We start from the raw sequence: 18204 nt of genomic DNA on the forward strand, positions 1-18204 counted from the left end.
GGGCGGGGGGAAAGAGAGAGAGAGAGAGAGAGAGAGAGAGAGAGAGAGAGAGAGAGAGAGAAAGCACAGTTGGCTTAGCAGACAGAAAGCCATGCTCCCAAGCCAAAAGTGATTCTACTCCGTGGCCCTCAGGCCTGCCTTTAATTGTTATTGGTGAAACATTCTTCTAGGTCATGTAACCCTGGTACGTCCACTTGCTGTACAGAGGTAACTCGTGGTTGTGGTGAAGCCAAACACTGTGACACTGATGAGTCATATGTGAGAAGGGTTACCCATGGTGAACTGTGTTTGGTGGAGCTCCCCGATTCAAACAAGCTTGGAAGCAGGAGTGGCATCCACTTCCACAATAGCTTGCCTCTGGAAATCCTATGAACCTGGAGAAAGGATGAAAGTTATACAGGAGATCTCCAGGACTTTCATTCATAGGGTCGCTATGAGTCTCGCCTGCGACTCCATGGCACTTAACAACAACAACACTTTGAGGAGATAGCTCTCTCAATCATAGTTTGAGTACCTACCACCTGAAGGCTTCCTCTTCTGGAATATACTGAGCGATGTTCTGATTATTATTCATCAGGTTTCCAAGGGCCTGTTATTTCAGAAGTGGATGACCAATCCTGCTTTTCAGCCTGATGTCGTCTGGAAGCTCTACTGAAACCTGCCCACCATGGGTGACCCTCTGTTACCCGAAATACCAGTGGCAAGCTCTCAGCATCACAGTAACATGTTTGGCCCTCACAGTCCGGTAAAGTGACAGATGATGGTGGACCTGGTTTTCAACTAGAAAGAGTATTAGGAACCACAGTTTGGATTCTAGAGATGTTCATACATTAAAGACAGGATGATTTTTGGATGAAAAGAAAGAATAAATTATACTGAAATTCCTGTATTAAATTTAATTACTTTAGTGTTTGCTAAAACCCTCTGGTTTTAAATGTGTGTCTCTTTTCTCCTATGCTAAAATATTGCTTTCTAACATTAACACAACTGCTTTCTTTATTCTATGTAATACCACTAATTAGTTTCAAAATAACCCATAGACTTTCCAAAGCTTTAATCTTCCCCCCACAATGTTCAAGAAAAGGGTTTTTTTTTGGGGGGGGTGTTTCCCTACTAGTTTATTTACAAAATTCAAATACAAATTTGAACAAATTCTTTCAATTTCCTTCACATACACCCCCCCCCATCAAATTGTACAACCCAATGATTAATCCCTCGCCTTCCCCCTGCACATCCACATCCCTCTGCTTCCAGCCTCCCCCACGCCTTCTGGATCCTTACACTCATTCTACAGTAACAGTCTTATGCAATATTTATCCTTGTGGAACTGAGTTAGTTCACTCAGTATAATGCTCTCCAGTCCCTCCCAAGTTAGGTAATAATTTACAGTTATTGCTCTTGCATGCCGCATAGTATTCCATTGTGTGAATAAACCATAATTTCTCAATCCATTCATTTGTGGTTGGACATTTTATTGTTTCCATGTTCTTGCGATGGTGAATAATGCTGCTATGAACGTTGGCGTACAAATCTCAGTTTGTGCCTCAGTTCTCATTTTCTCAGGGTACATTCCAAGCAGTGGAATAGCTGGGTCATATTGAATTTCTATGTTCAGGTTTTTGAAGAAGTGCCAAACTGCCTTCCCGAATGGATGCACAATTTTATAATCCCATCAGTTCTGTAAAAGAGTTCCTTTCTCACCACATCCTCTCCAACATCTATTACTTGCTGCCCTGTTAAACTTTGCCACTCTTACTGGAGTGACATGGTACCTCATTGTGGTTTTGATTTGCATCTCTCTTATTGCCAGTGATTTGGAGCATTTCTTCATGGGTCTGTTTGCCATTCAAATATCTTCCTCTGTGAAAATTCTTTTAAAGTCTTTTGCCCATTTTGTAATTGGGTTATCAGTCTTTTTCTTGTGAGGGCCCGGGAATATTCTGTAAACTTTTGATGTAAGACCCTTGTCTGAGATGGAATTACCAAATGTTTGTTCCTAGTCTGTAGGTTTTCTTTTCACCCTACTGGAAAAAGTTTTTTATGTGCATAGAGATTTAATCTTCAGAAGGTCCAATGCATCAATTTTATCCTCTTTAGATTGTGCAAGGCTTTAATCTTTACAGAAGTCCTGAAGGTGCAATGGATAAGATTTAAGGCTTCTAACCTAAAGGTCAGGGAATTGGGAGAAAAGTTCAGGGAATTGAAGCCAGCAGCCACACGGTAGGGATTTAAGATGTGGGAATTAACATTACCAATATTGTTGAAAATAGTAAGACTACTGGATGCACTTTAAGAGTTCTCTGCGTGTTTTGTTCCTAGACTACATCCCAGTGGAATGCACACTAAAAGTGCAGGACTTCAAAGTCATTTTGAGAAACAACTTCCTTGATGTGGTTTTGGCATAAACCTGACATATAACTATGGTTACTAGTTTCCATTTCTTTTCCATTTTCATTAATTTATTTTTATTCTTTTATAATTTAATTTTATATATTTATATGAATTTGAGGTTAAAAGTGTATAAGAAAGTAATGACAAAGTCTTACTTCATCTCTTTCCTGAGATCTTGTTTCCACCAATTCTACTAGTTTGGGTCCATATGTCCTTCATTTTGAAAATCTAAAATATCTATCTTTTACCAAAGATGAAGGGACTTGAAGGCTGTGCGTTTGGCTTGGGGTACACAAAGACAGCCTGCCTGTAGGTCAACTCCAAGTAAAGACGACCCACCATCAGGTTTTGAAATCATTTACTTCTACCCAGTGCACTTCACCGTATGGAAGGGATACTGTCATGACTGTATCTGCATACTGAACAAAGGACTCAAGAAGCTAGACTATAGGAAAAAGGATGTGGCATCAAACTGGAGAAAGACTCATCAAAATCCTGCAATATGCAGATAATACAACCTTGCTTGCTGAAAAAGAGCCAAGACTACAGACTTCAGAATGGATCATATATTAATTTAAAGAAAACAAAAGTTCTTATAAATAAATAAACAGGCAGCATCATGATAAACAGAAAATACTGACGTTTTCAAGAATCTTACTTGACTTAGATCTACAATTAATGCCCAGGAAAGTAGCAATCAAGAAATCAAATGGACCAATAAAATACAATTTAAAAAAAAATCAAATGGCAGATTGCTTCTGGCAAAAAAAAAAAATCTCTATAATGTGCTAAAAAGCAAAAATGCAACTTTGAGGACAAAGGTTCACCTGCACAAGCCATGCTGTTTTCAAAGGTTTATATATGTGAAAGCTGGACAATGAAGAAGGAGGACCAAAGAATGATGGCTGCCTCTGAATGACAGTGTTGGGAAAGAATGTCACAGACTTCCAGAAGAACACAAAGATCTGTCTTGGAAGAAATGCAGCCAGAATGTTCCTTAGAAGTCAGAGCGCAAGTCTTCTACATATTTTGTCATCCTGGTTTCTGAGGAGATTTGGTACCAGTGGGCTCACATACACAAAGAATTGTGAGGATGGTGCAGGTCCAGTCTGTTGTTGTGTTGTAGGTAGGGGCGCTCTGATTTTAAACCACTTTTCAAGGGCGCCTAACAACAACAACAACAACACAGATTATGGATTAATGGTTACGTATACAGCTGAGAGTTTGAAAGGAAAAGAGTAATTGATAATGAGTGATATTTTGGGGGGTGATAAAAATGTTCTGAAATGGAAACAAAGTCTGTGGATATACTAAAAACCACTGACTTGCACACTTCAGTAAATTGTAGGGTGTGTGAACTGGATCACAATAAAGCAGTTACCAAAAGATGACAAATAAATAAGGGCATAAAGAACTGAACCTCATTTAGAAATGGCAACTAATGAATAAATTTATAATGTGGCAACTAACACACAGAAAACATAATTTTCAAACAGGACAGAACAATTACCAAGAATTTCTCTTGTACTTTGTTGTACATAGACACCACCAAGACCCCTCAAATTTCAGAAATGAACTTTTACAAACCGCTTGGTGGCCCAGTAGGGAGCCCAGGTGTTACAGAGGATTAAGCATTGGGCTGCTAACGGGAAGTCAGTGGTGTGAACCTACCAGTCGCTTTGCAAGAGGATGTGACAGCCGGTTCTGGTAAATGTTTACCGCATCGAAAACTGGTGGGAAAGTTCTCTCCTGTCCTATCAGGTCACTGTGAGTTGGGATGACTTAACGACAGTGGGTGGGTAGATTATGCCAATCACACACAGACACTAGGAATTAAGAAAAACAATAACTTTTAAGCAAACAAGACAGTGAACATTACCAGATTTGCCCTTGGGCCAAAATCAACAGCAAAGTCTGGATAAAATCAGAGCTAATGACTTGCAGACACCGGCCAGGCAGCAGCTGAGCTCGGAGATCCTTGAGCAGAGTTCGCACCAGGTGAGCCCCACACGCAGCCTGGGCCTGTGATGAAGGCAAGTTCTGCTGTGGAGCGAGGAGGTGGAGTCCCCGCAGACCAGGGTGTCGTTGGCCAGACAGGCAGAGATCGGAGTCCAGACAGTAGGGGCTTGGGATTATCCAGCCAGAGCACTGGAGGACAAGAGAGGTCCCGGGCCAGGCAAGGCAGGAGTTCAAATGGAGTTGGAGTATGCATGGGCTCTTGTAAACAGCTCTGGGTGCATATGTGCAGGGGGAGACTCAGCACCACTCAGCAGAAGTCACTTGTTGTGGGACCAGGAGCTGGAGAGCTAGGACACAGGGGACTTCCCGGTCCTGTCAGGGAGGGCGAGGGGAGTCCTTGAAATCAAGCTGAGACCCCAGAAAGGCTACATTTGATAGCAAGGGACACACCCTAGGGTGAGGATCTTGCCTTAAAATTTATTTCAAATTAAAGTAGATCAACGCTAACATAGTAAAACGAATCTTGACAAGACCAAGAGGTTCTTTAAGTAATTCAACAGCCCAACAGGACATCCTTTTAAGGATGAAAGAACTGCACTCTCCGCTGGTAGATGTTATGGATTGATTTACAGCCCAAAATGGTGAGCTGCAAATCCTAACCTCTATGCTGTAGTTATAATCCCATCTGGATATGAGTTTAATGAGGTATGACTGCTGTCTGGAGATTGGAACCCACTACCCTTGGAATCCCTAAGGGACAGTGCCGTTCTGTCCTACCAGGTCAGTCAGTGGATAGGAGTTGACTCAGTGACAATGACTTTGGTGAGTTAACAGAGCCCAACTGTGGATGGCACTCTTTATTTCTTGCAGGATTTGGACTGAATTTTCCATTCTCCATACGTCCTTCTAACATCCTTCCCTCTCCCCGGCCTCATTGTCACTCAGCTTTCATTCTCTTCCATTTTCCTAAAAATGAGAAAGCTCTTCCCTCCTCTTCATCAAACCTAGGCCTTTGGCCGAAGCCCGTAGTACTGACCTGCCTCAGCTTATCCTCCACTGTGTGACAGCAAGAGTGTCAAAAGTGATCCAACATTTACTGGAAGCCTCTCTTGTTGAGGATGGGTGAAGGTTGGGGAATTGGATAGACTTGCACACTTATGAAGGTGTTCTGGTGGCATAGTGTGCTATATGTTGTACTTATTGCTAACTCAAAGGTCAGCAGATCTAATCCACCAGCTGCTTCAAAAGGTGGGTGGTCTTTTCCTGTCAAGCTTTACAAGCTCAGAAACCCAATGAAGAGTCACTATGAATTAGAATCAATTTGATGTTAGTGAGTTGGGTCACAACTACAAGAGGTGTGACTCAGTGTTCTCATCAGGAAAATGAGAAGAATAGTGGCTCCCAAAGACGGTTATTGTTTGGATTAAATGTTGTGTGGAAAGCACCTACACACAGGCCACACTCAGAAAACACCCATCAGGAAATTGTTTGAGGGACAAAAGATGGAACAGACTTCTCCCTCTCTCCTCCCTTCCAGCCTAAAGTCGCAGAGAGGAAGGGGAAAGGTGAGGTGAAGGAGCTGAAGTGTTAGTAAAACAATGGAAAAGCAGAAATTCATTGTTTAATCCTCAATTTAACCAGATTTAAAAATCTAAGTCATTGGCATAAGAGTTTTAATTTCATACATCAAATTTTCCAGTTACCCAGGGGTGGAGCAGGAGAATGTCTAATCAAGAACAAAGCTGCACTGGAATAAAAATCTTCACAAGGAAAACGATCCTCTCGATTTGCTCATAGTTCAAACGTGTAGTGAAACTGACAGACCCCTCCTGGAGGACATTATGCTGAGTTAAATCTCTCAGTCACAAAAGGACAAATACTGCATAATGCCACCGTTATATAACAGGACTGACATGGGAGTTGGAGGAAACTAAGAAAAGAAGGGATAAATAATGAACACTGCATTTAAATCAATGAGGGAAAGAACTATCTAAAAAGATACATTATTAGGTATTATTTGCATGACAACAGTCCAGAATAAGAGCTGCATAGTAAAGTGGACTAGAGGGCGGGAGGGGGAAAATTGTGCAACAATGAAGAATCCTTTTGTAGAGATAAGTGAACTGGAGGCTAGGGAGGAAAACGTACAATAATGAAGGAACAGAAATCAAAGTTTTCTGTAAAGTTCCGTTAAAATATCAATTAAAAAAAGAAACTGACAGACCCCGATGACAGACTCAGCTTCTACAGAGAAAGGGAAGTGGGGTGAGTATTCTGAAAAAATCCCATGTCAGTAGTACAATCTCAACTCTCGGAAAGCAACAGCCGACCTCACCTTGTGCATCATAAGTAAACCCTGCAAACTCCTGAAAACTTGTCTAGGCACTGGAGTTAAGTGACGTTTACGTAGGTCCACACTTAAAACTCACGGTAGCAGCAGTCAAGAAATCAAAAAGATGTGTTGCACTGGGTATATCTGTTGTCAAGGACCTCTTTAAAGTCCTAATGAGCTAGCGTTTAGAAACTAAGACGTGACTGATGCAATCCATGATATTTTCAATTACTCCATATGCCCCTGAAAGTTGGACAATGAGTAAGAAAGATCAAAGGAGAATTGATGCTTTTGAATTGTGATGTTAGCAAAGAGTATTGAGTATCCCATGGACTCCCAGGGGAACAAATGGATCCATCTTCAAGGCACTGCAACCAAGATGCTTGAGGCAGAGATGGTGTATTTCCTCTCACGTACTTTGGGTATGTTGTCAGGAGGGGCCAGCCTTTGTGAAAAGACATTCTGTCAGGAAAGGCAGAGGGTCAGCACCGGAGAGGACACCCCTCAAGGAGGAGGACAGGCAGAGAGGGCTCCAAACACGGCAGAGGCGGAGAGGCTAGTGCGGAACAGGACAAGGTTCAGACCTGCTGTTCACAGGGTCACTATGCGTCACAGTTGACTGGATGGCACATTAACGGCAATGAACTTTCCAAATACTTCGTCTGCTCTGTATAAAAAGATAAATGTCTAAGGTAGACAGTTTGTTCTGAGAGAGAAGGAATTGTAACTCCTTTGGGAGGCATCTTTGAAGCAAATGCATTTTTTCAGAATACCAGCCCAGGCTAATGGTAACAAACTAGAAATGAGCCCTGGAAGTCTAGTCTTAGCCCAGGCTCCTGGTATGCTCGTCATCATCGCTCTGATAAGAAACATTCAAGTTTCATCATCGTTTCTCCACTTCTCTCTGGGGCCACTCATGCCTGGCCAAGTCTAATTCCAGTGGTAATAATCTGCTGCCCTTTAAAGAGCGAACTTATTTCTGGTTACAGCTGAAAAGCTATTTCCTAAGTCTTCCCGGCTGTGTGAGTCACCCACCAAAAATCAAAGCTGCTTTGCCTGAGGAGACCTGCCCATCCTTCTCCCAAGAAGCGGTTGGCGGGTTCACACTGCCAGGCTTTGGTCAGCAGTCGGACAGAGTATGCGCTGTGCTTCCAGAGCTCCTTGTATGTCACCACAGAGAAACCCTCAATGGTCTGCAAGGAGAAACCACAGGCCACTCTTCTGCTTTCTGACACTGTTTTACGCTGTAAGAGTGAAATCTAAAGCAAAGTTTACAATAAATGTAATTTTCTTTAAGTTCCTATTATGTGCAGATGTTAAGGGCACTTCCTTTTTAAACAGGGAGGACAAAATTAAGTGTCTGACCTTAAAAGAATATTTAATCTGAAATTTTTTTTATTAAAAAAAAAAAAGCACTTTTAAAGCTACAGTTAAGACCTTAAAAAGACAAAACAGGCTTCATTAGTCTTTAAAACCAAACCTGCTGTCCTCACCCCATCAGCTCTGACTTGGGCCAACCCTCCGTCGGTTCCCGGGCTGTCCACCAGGAGACTCTCCCCTCGGTCCTGCTGGTGTTCACGTAATCATATGAGCACTAGGAGCAAAGAGAACAGTATTTCTCTGCATCTGAATTTCCCCAGCTCCACCTTTTCCATCAGCTTGACCACAGTCAATACAAATGTCTCCTGCAAAACTATTTCCCAGAACCTCCCACAGTGCTGACCAAAGACGTCCCAGGCCTGAGCGACGGAGGGGTCCCAAACAAGGCTGCTTGTGTCTGCAAGTCACTGCGGCTACTCAGGCAACTCCTTCACTGGTCCCCTTTCCAGCAAGCCCGACACTGGGCAGCCTGGGCCCTGGTGGTGCAGCCACAACAAAGTACCACGGACTGGTTTCCACATTCTATTTGTCTCCATGTTGCATTGTTGTTTGATGCCACTCGAGTCAAGTTGAAGTCATGGTGGCCCCGTGCACAGCAGGGCGGACTCCCGGGCGACCTAGTCCGTCCTCGTCCTCACAGTCTTGGCTGCGTGCAATCCCCGCGTCAGTCCAGTCCCCAAAGGGCTTCCTTGCTCTCACCGACCCTCTACTTTTTTTTTTTTACCCTCTACTTTTCCAGGTTAACTGTCCTTGTCCAGGGATTGGCCCTTCCTGGTGTCATGTCCAATGTGTGTGAGAAAAAGTTCCCGATTCTCAGGAGCATTCTGGCTGGACTTTATCCAAGACGATTTTCATAATGAGCATTAACTTCTCTTATAAATTCAAAAGCAATGAAAATAATATGAAGACTCTGCCTGGAGGGCCCTTACTAAGAGTATTGTCAATCTCTGTAACTCGCCTGCAGTTTGGCTGATGCTCTACAATCAGCACAAAGCTTTTAATAAAAAGTAGGCCACTATTATTTCATAAAAAAAAAAAAACCCATTGAATTGTAAATGTGGAAGTTGTGCTGTCAATTGTTTTGGTGTATTTATCTTCACCACAATAATTTTTTAAATTTTTATGTTAAATAAGCCCATCAGCTGCTTCTTTTAACAACGGAGAACAAGACAAAACCAGGGAGACTGTCTCCCTTTGGAATGAGCTGAAGCTGTTTACCAATCCACGTGACACTTGGAGTTACTCGAAATGCATCATCAGAGATTGCACGTAATTCTGAGAAACAAAAAACTGACCTCTCTCTCAATTTTCCCAAGTTCCACTAGTAAATTGAATGCAGTCTTAAATCAGTAGCTTTTTAAAGCAATTATTCAAATTACTAATGTTTTAAGGAGCTCTGGTAGGCTAGTGAGTAAGAAGTTATGCTGCAACTCGGAGGTGGTGGTTGTTGTTGTTATGTGCCGTCAGTTGCTTGTGACTCATAGCGACCCTATGTACAACAGCCCTAAACTCTGCACTGTCCTGTGTCAATCGCACTGTCTCTGACACTCCCATCCCGATTATCCCAGTCACTGAATCAATCCACCTCATAGAGGGCCTTCCCCTCCTGCGCTGTCCCTCCATCCTCCCAAGCATGATGTCCTTCTCCAAGGACCAGTCTCTCCTCACAACATGTCCAAAGTATGTTAGACGGAGCCTCAGAATCCTTGCCTCCCAGGAGCAACCTGGTTTAACGCTCTCTGGGATGAATTTGTTTTCTTGGCAGTCCATGCTATATTCAATACTCTTCTCCAGCACCACAGCTCAAAGGCATCAATTCTCCTTCTATCCTCCCTAGTCATTGTCCAGCTCTCTGATGCATAACAAGTGATTGCAAAGACCATGGCCTGTATCAGATGCAACTCAGAGGTAGGTGGTTCAAATCCACCAGTTTCGAGGGAGAAAAACGGGCCATTCCCTCCCATACAATGTATAGCCTTTGAAAACCTAGTGGAGAATTAGCTAGGAGTCAGTCCAATTTGAAGGCGATGAGTTTGAGTTCTGAGCAGTTGTCAAGTACTGATGTAATTTTCTGCATTTATTAAATTGCATTAAATAAGGAGTCTTAATCTCAACGTCAGTATTACTAATAACAATAAAAGCAGTTGTCATGGAATCATCTGTGATTCATGGTGATCTGGTACATGTCTGAGTGGGACCATGCTCCAGACTTCCTTAATGCTGGTAAGAGTGGACATCCCGGAGGAGGAAAACAATCTAATGTATTATTAGGTGGAATTTTTTCAATTTCATTGTCGTAAATCATATGTAACAATGCATTTGCCATGATGATCATTTTTATGTGTCCCATTTCAAGACATAAAACCACTCCTACAGTAAACGGGAAACCCTGGCATCTTTTTTTTCCTGTCATTAATCCCAGTGGTTTCTTCCCACCCATGAGCCCTGACTCGCTCTTCTCCCACTGGAATGGGCAAATTTGGAAATCCCCAACTTCCACTGATGAGCACTTTCAGGAACATGCAAGGATTCTGTTTCCTTCATAATTTTATGAGAAATAAGCCAAAACCAAACTTAGTACAATCACCGTGGATGGTCAGTGATGAAGGATTGAATGGCCTCCGATGCTGCCTGATGGCATGTGGTGTTCTACAGCTTCTAAGGCGGCAACCAGACAGTAATCAGATTACTAACTCTTATAACGTCCAGATTATTAACTCTTTCTTCTCTTAAATCTTCTGTTAAGCTGATTTATATGTACATTAGGTAGAGTTCATATCTGCTATCAGTTATGGAGATGTTTACACTCCGTCAGGTGCCATCAACTTAGTTACGACTCAGTGGCCCGGCCTGAGCAGAACGAAACGTGCCAGTCCCATGCCATCCTCACCAGCTCTGCCGTGCTGGAGCCCACTGCTCCAGCCACTGTGTCCAACCGTCACTGAGGGGCTTCCTCTTTTCCACTGACCTATTTTACCAAGCATTAAGTCATATAGTACAGTTTGCTACATATTTTAAAAACATCAAAGAAACACTGAAATATCTTCCACATAATACTGCAGTGATAAAAAAATTATGCACATTGCAAAGTAGAGCCAGTTTGTTATTATGAACCACTGGTTTTTTCCTTTGAAGTGTGTGTGTGTGTGTGTGTGTGTGTGTGCTGTCAAATCGAATCTGACTGGTAGAGGAGGAGAGTGCTCCTCCTTCTCCAGCAGAGCATCTGGTGGATTTTGAACCATGTGCCTCTGGGATTGCAGTGCAGCTTCTTGCCACTAGGCCACCAGAGTGGATTTTTAATATACTTTGGACATATTACAAGGAGGGACAGGTCCTTGGAGAGGGACATCATGCTTGGTGGGGTGGAGGGACAGCACAGAAGGGGAAGGCCCCCTATGAGGTGGATTGATTCAGTGATTGGGGTAATCGGGATGGGTGTATCAGAGACGCTATGATTGGCACAGAACAGAGCAGAGTTTAGGAATGTTGTACATAGGGTCGCTATGAGTCGCAGGCAACTCGACGGCACATAACAACAACAACAGCAAGTTTTAAAGTTAAACATAAAAGGGAGTTCTGGTGGCCTAGTGGCAAGAAGCTGCACTGCAATCCCAGAGGTACACCGTTAGAATCCACCAGATGCTCTGCTGGAGGAGGGGCAATCTCCTCCTGTACCAGTCAGATCTGATTTGACAGTGTACACACACACAAAGTTAAACATGAAAATATGCATGATAAAGATGGCTTAGACATATAAACCAGGGATTGCTTGTATTTTATCTGCACATCTTTCCTTCCCTTGAGTAACTAAAAGTCAGCTTAAATAGGGCAATTCTCTGAGCAGCTGTCAGCACCATCTCTAGTCAAAGCTGTGAGGTGAACAGCATGGGTGAGAAGGCGAGATAAAGAGCTAAGTGCTGTTATTAAGAATCACTGTGTGCCTGGATTCCGTCTTCCCTCACCTTCTAGGTTTGGAATCTATGCTGTTCTGTTCCCAGAGCACACAGAACCAGATTTTTACAGCAGGATTTGGAGCTGAAGCGGCTCCAGGAACCAAGTGAACAGCAAGAGTAGAAAGGCAGGGGGTTAAGATGAGACACGTAAAGGAAGGTGAGCAGAGGCTGCTGCGTTTGCATGGAAGGCCCAGTGCTGACCACTCTACCGGGCCAGCCCCAGGGACCCTGCCCACTACCCTGGGTAGTCTTTTACTGTTACCGGGCCGGCCCCAGGGGACCCCGCCCACTACCCTGGGTAGTCTTTTACTGTTACCGGGCCGGCCCCAGGGGACCCCGCCCACTACCCTGGGTAGTCTTTTACTGTTAACTACACACTTTTACATCCAACAACTCATCTGACTTTTCCCCACACACCTATGGTAGCAAAAGAGCAGGTATATGCACATTCTATTGGACAAATCTGTTGTAGAAGACTCTTTAAAAAATATGGAACACTTCACAAATTTGTGGGTCATCCTTGCACAGATGCTAATCTTCTCTGTAGGGCTCCAGTTTTAGTATATATGCTGTCGAAGTGAGCACTAGAAAAAATGTAAAAGTTTTAAAAAGCCAAGATCATTTTCTATGAAGATGGTGCTGAAAGTGAAGAAGGAAGCCCCTGCCCCTCCCAAAACTGAAGCCAAAGCAAATGTGTTAAAGGCCAAGAAAGCGTCTTGAAGGGCATCCACAGTCACAAAAAGAAGATCTGCACATCACCCACTGTCTGGTGGCATAAAATGCTGAGACTACAAAGGCAGCCCAAATACTCCCAGGAGAAAGAAGCTTGACCACTATGCCATCCTCAAGTTTCCCTGTCCACTGAGTCAGCCATAAAGAAGATAGACGGTAACCACACATTTCCGTTCATTGTGGATGGGAAGGCCAACAAGCACTAAATCAAGCAAGCTGTAAAGAAGCTCTGTGACATTGACGTGGTCAACATCGTGATTGATCCTGATGGAGAGAAGAAGGCTTATGTTCAACTTGTTCCTGACTATGATGCTTTGGCTGTTATCAACAAAAATGGGATCATCGAACCTGAGTCCAGCTGGCTAATCCCTTTGGTGACTTATAGATGGATAGATAACCTAAGCTGGACAAAGATTTATTAAAGACGTAAATTGTCTTAACAGACTTCAACGTCATCATTCGCTACACCTTTCATAGCAGAGTCACAGCACTGCAGGGTTCCTGAGTTGAGCAGAAAATGACTGGCCAAAGGCAGACTGGGGAGCTCTGGCGGCTTGTTGTTGTTGGGTGCTGTCAAGTAGAGTACAACTCATAGAGACTCAACAGTCAACATGAAACCTGCCCTACACTGTCCCATCTTCATCATGAGTGACACACTAGAACCCATTGCTGAAGCCGCTGTGTCAATCCACCCCATTGTGGTCTTCCTCTCTTTCACTGACCATCTTTCCAAGTCTGGTGTCCCTTTCCAAGGAACAGCCTCACCTAGCTACCTGTCCAGAGTATGAAAGATGAAGCTTCGCCATCTTTGCGTCCTAGGAGCACAGTGGCTGCACTTTTTCCACGATGTATCTGTTCCTTTGGCAGTCCAGAGGCTATTTAATACTCTTCTTCAACACCACAACATCAATTCTGCTTCTGTCATTCTTACTCACTGTCCAGCTCACTGATGTGTAGCAGATGATTGAGAAAACCATCGCCTGAATCAGGTGCATGTTTTCAAACTGACATGACATCATTGCTCTTCAGCGTTTTGGAGAAGCTCCTGACAGTGAATTTGCCTAATGCAATACATCTCCTGATTGCCTGACTGCTGGTGCCAAGGGTGTTGATTGTTGATTCCAGCCAGGTGAAATCATCAACAGCTTCAATCCTTCCTCCGTCTATCTTAACGTTGACCGTGTTGTTCTGTAGTGAAGACTGTTTTCTTGATGTTGAAATGTAATCCATACTAAAGGCTGTAGTTCTTGATCTTCTGCAGCAAGCGTTTCCTGTCCTCCTCATTTGCAGCTTGTGTCATCTGCGTAACTAACACAAGTTGTTGATGAGTCCAATCCTGATGACACATTTCTCTTTCGTCAATAATCTAAAGGCAGGCAGTTCAGATTCCCCAGCTGTGAAGGCTTCCCAAAATGTCACTGATTGCCGAGAAGCCGGAGCTGACTCACAGCTGGCATTTCACTGGGCTTTGGAGACAGAACATCGCACAGGAGACCACTCTTCTTCCTCACTCAGAGCTGCTGGTGAGTTCAGATCGGCCACCTTCCAGTGAGCAGCAGTACTGCCTACGGACTAAGCCACCAGAGCTCCCTTCCCAGGTGTGGTATTTGGTTTTGATGTTTCATGCAAAGGAAAGAAGGAAGAGGTGAAGGAGAAGGAGGAGGGGGGGGGTGTCTTAGTTCTCCAGTGCTTTTACAACAGAGATACCGCTGGTTTTAACAAACAGAAACTCATCTTCTCTCAGTTGAGGAGGCTAGAAGTCCAAGTTCAGGATACAAGTTCTAGGGAAGGCCCTCTCTTTCTGTCAGTTGTGCAAGAAAATCCTCATCTTATCCAGCATCTGTAAGCCCTGCATTCCCTGCAGACCTCCACGTGTTCCGCTCCTCTGTTTCAGGAGTTCTGTCATGCAGGGACCTGGGTCCAAAAACACGCACTCCACTGCTGATGGTTCTTGGTGGACTACGGATCCCTCCATCCTTCCTCCAGCTTTTCTCCCCTTTTGTCTCCAGTGAAATAAGAGTAATTACAGGCCACACCCTGAGTGTGACGGGATTAGGGAGGCTGGGTTCTACCCTGGATCCTCCTACAACTGTTTGGTTTATCAAACCCTGGAGGTTATTGGACTTCCACATCATTATCATCATACATATGTGGGGCTTTTTGGGGGGATGATACATTTCAACAGCGAATAAAAGGAGAAAGAAAGGAAGGGAGGGAGGATAGAAGAGAAGGAGAGAGTGAGAAAGGAGGAAAGGGAGGAGAAAAACTCTTATTAAACAGATCAAGACTCAGAAAAATGCTACGAATACACTCTCACTTAGAAGGAAATAACTAATCTTCGAGACTGTGGGCAAAGAACACCTCTTCAAGACCTTCGATTTTAAATGTTATGACCAATTGCTTTTTAGCAACAGAACGTTCGCTTGGAAGCCAGGAGACCAGCTCTCTTGTCGCTCGCTGTGTGAGCCTGGGCACACACCACTTTCATCCCTTCTAATCCCCTTTCTTTCCCACTGCAGCAAAAGCAGAAATCCCCTGCTAGGAGGGGTTATTGTGCTGGCGAATATAGAACCATCTGTGGATGAGATGTAAAGAGAAGATAAATGTTGGACTGGAAATCCCCAGACCACGTTAGAAAGTCCTTCCAATTATTCTAGTCTGGCTCATTAAGTACTGACCACACTTTGGTGTTGCATTTAGTTCAAGGGTCAGTTCAAAGGCCACACTTGCTGGGGCAAAGCCACCAGGGATGGACAAATCGGCAAAGTCAATGAAGGGTTTTTTCAGAGACCTTCCGACCCACTGCCGAGTTCCTCAAGCGACCCATCCCCAGCCAGTCTAATGGAAATCATGGTGGGGGGTGGTGCGAAATCAGGCAAGGCAGTTTCCCCTTGAACACAATGATGTTTTCTTTATGAGACAATTATGAGTATCCAGAATACTTTCTGTGGATTACACTTCACCTTTTTTAAAACCACAAAAATCTTCACAACTGGACCAATAAAAACATGATAAAGGAAAAGACACTGACATTGTAAAAACTTCTCTTCCTTGGTTCCACAATCCACACTCATGGAATCAGCAGTCAAGAAATGAGATGTACTGCAGTGGGCAGGTATCTACTGTCAAGCACCTCTTTAAAATGTTAAAGAACATTGAAGAAATGTTCAAAATCCCTAGCTCTAAGAGAGATGCAAATGAGGACAACTATGAGATATCATCTCACCCCAGTCAGAAAAGCAAAATTTAACAGAACAGCAAACAACAAATGCTAGCGAGGTTGTGAGACTGCAACCTTTATTCACTGTTGGTGGGAGTGTAAAATGGTGCAACCACTGTGGAAAGTGGTGTGTCACTTTCTCAAAAAGTTGCAAATAAGAGATACCATTTGACCCAGCAATTCCACTACTGGGAATATACTCCAAAGAGACCATAACTGACATCCAAGCAAATATATGCAGACCCATGTTTATTGTGGCTTTGCTCACAATAGCAAGGAGTTGGAAACAACCCAACAGCTCATCAATAAATGAATCGATAGAGAAGCTGTGGTATATTCACAAAATGGACTACTACGCTGCATTAAAAAATAAGGAACTCATGCAATATTATTCAAAATGGGTGACCCTGGAGGACATTATCTGAGTGAAATATCAGTCACAAAAGGACAAACACGGCATAGTGCCACTGCTGTAGAATGGGACTGACATAAGGGTTGGTGTAAGAATGAGGAAAATCTGGATGAATTATGTATACTGCATTGAAACGGGTAAGGGAGAGAACAGTTTAAAAGCAATATGTTATAGGGCATTATGATTATTATAAGAGTCCGGAATGAAGGTTGCAGAGTGGAGTATACTTGGGGTGGGGGTGGGGAATGCGGGGGGATTTTATACCAATGAAGGAATTTTTCTTTTACTTTTCAAAGAGAAAAGCGAACTGGGGGCTGGGGCTGTTGGGTGGGGTGAAAAGTGCAACAATCCAAAATCCAAAATCTCTGTAAATGTTCATTGAAATGAATAAAAAATATAATTTGGTAAAAAAAAAATGTTACAGGACAAAGGTGACCCTTTACAGAGTCAGATGGACCTGCCAGATTGTTTTCAAACGCCTTCTATGCGTGAGAAAGCTGGGGAACAGATAAAGAAGACCAAGAGTTGACGCTTTTGGACTGAGTTGGCGAAGCATTTTGACATGCCTTGGATAACAAGTGAACAGATGTCTTTTGGGAGAACTGCAGGCAGCGTGCTCCCCGGAAGCAAGGGCGATGTGGGATTTCGTTTCACATATTTTGGGGTTATTATCAGGGGGGCAGTCCCTGGAGGTGGACGCCATGCTTGGTAAAGCTGAGAGTCATCAGAAGTTGGAAGAGACGGGCTGACACAGCAGCTCCAGCAATGGGCTGAAGCAGAGCAGGGATCACGACGGCACAGCATCAGGTTTCTGTTGTCCGTGGTCACTATTAATCAGAGGCGACCCCACGGCACCTAACAGCAGCGGAAGGACCTGTAGTAAAGTGGTAGGGTTGGTCAAAGTGCCTGTCCCAAAATACCTTTCATCGTCTTTTTTTCTTCCATTTTACCTTTTTACGCTAAGAAATTCTATGAGACATTAATTCTGTGTATGTTGAATTTAGAAAATTGCCAATATTATGCAAAGGCTAAAAAGGAACTTAGACCCCCACCCCCCCCATTAGGTATGTGGCTTTGCCAACCAGGCCATGTTCCTCTTAACAGTGTCTGCACACAGGGCATGGCTGAGGGTATGGGCAGTGTGCCCACAGCTGGGTGGGAGGAATAGGTGTGGAGAAGTTCCTTACACAAGAACCTAGAAGTGTGGAAAGAAGCAGGACGATGATAATGACAAATTATCCCATTCCCAGAGGCGCCTGAGGCCTCTCCTCCCAGCCCCACCTCCGCCTGCCCCCTTCACCTTCTGGTCTCCTGCTGCCGAGAACCAGGACAGCTTGGACCAGGGTTAGGCGACATCAAGGATGAGCTCATTTTCAGTAAGCCAGGCTGACAAATTAAAAACCACTTCTCAAGATGCAAAATGTAATCCACGTTACAGAGGGTCTCCTCACACATGGAATTTGAGGAAACCATCTGTCCATTGAAATCTCCTGCAATACTCAGTCAATAAAGATTCCTTTGGGACATGCTGGCTACATGCAAGCATTTCTAGGTGCCCAGGACTTAGTGGGTAGTCCCTTGGTATTGCAAACAGTTAAGTGTTAACCATGAGCAGAAAAGTTGGCCCTTTGAATAAACCCTGGACACCTGCTTCTGAAGAATCATAGCCTTCAAAACTATTCTGCTCTGCACACCTGGGGTGAATGTGCATTATCATCGACCTGAGGGCCACTTACTAGCTGTCCCTTCCTCTTAAAGTTTAAGGACGTTGTTGTTGTAAGGTGGCATCGATCAACAGTGCTTCATAAAGACCTGTGAATGACAG

At 43.8% G+C, this 18204-nt stretch overlaps 1 pseudogene; it reads left to right on the forward strand.

Annotated features, from left to right (window-relative positions):
• The first annotated feature begins 12648 nt into the window (after window positions 1–12648).
• On the forward strand, window positions 12649–17728 carry LOC102858137 (annotated as a pseudogene).
• The last annotated feature ends 476 nt before the right edge of the window (window positions 17729–18204 follow it).

Source organism: Elephantulus edwardii, unplaced genomic scaffold (assembly GCF_000299155.1).
Source record: "Elephantulus edwardii isolate Elephantulus edwardi_28Jun2011 unplaced genomic scaffold, EleEdw1.0 scaffold00014, whole genome shotgun sequence".
Classification (NCBI taxonomy): Eukaryota; Metazoa; Chordata; class Mammalia; order Macroscelidea; family Macroscelididae; genus Elephantulus; species Elephantulus edwardii.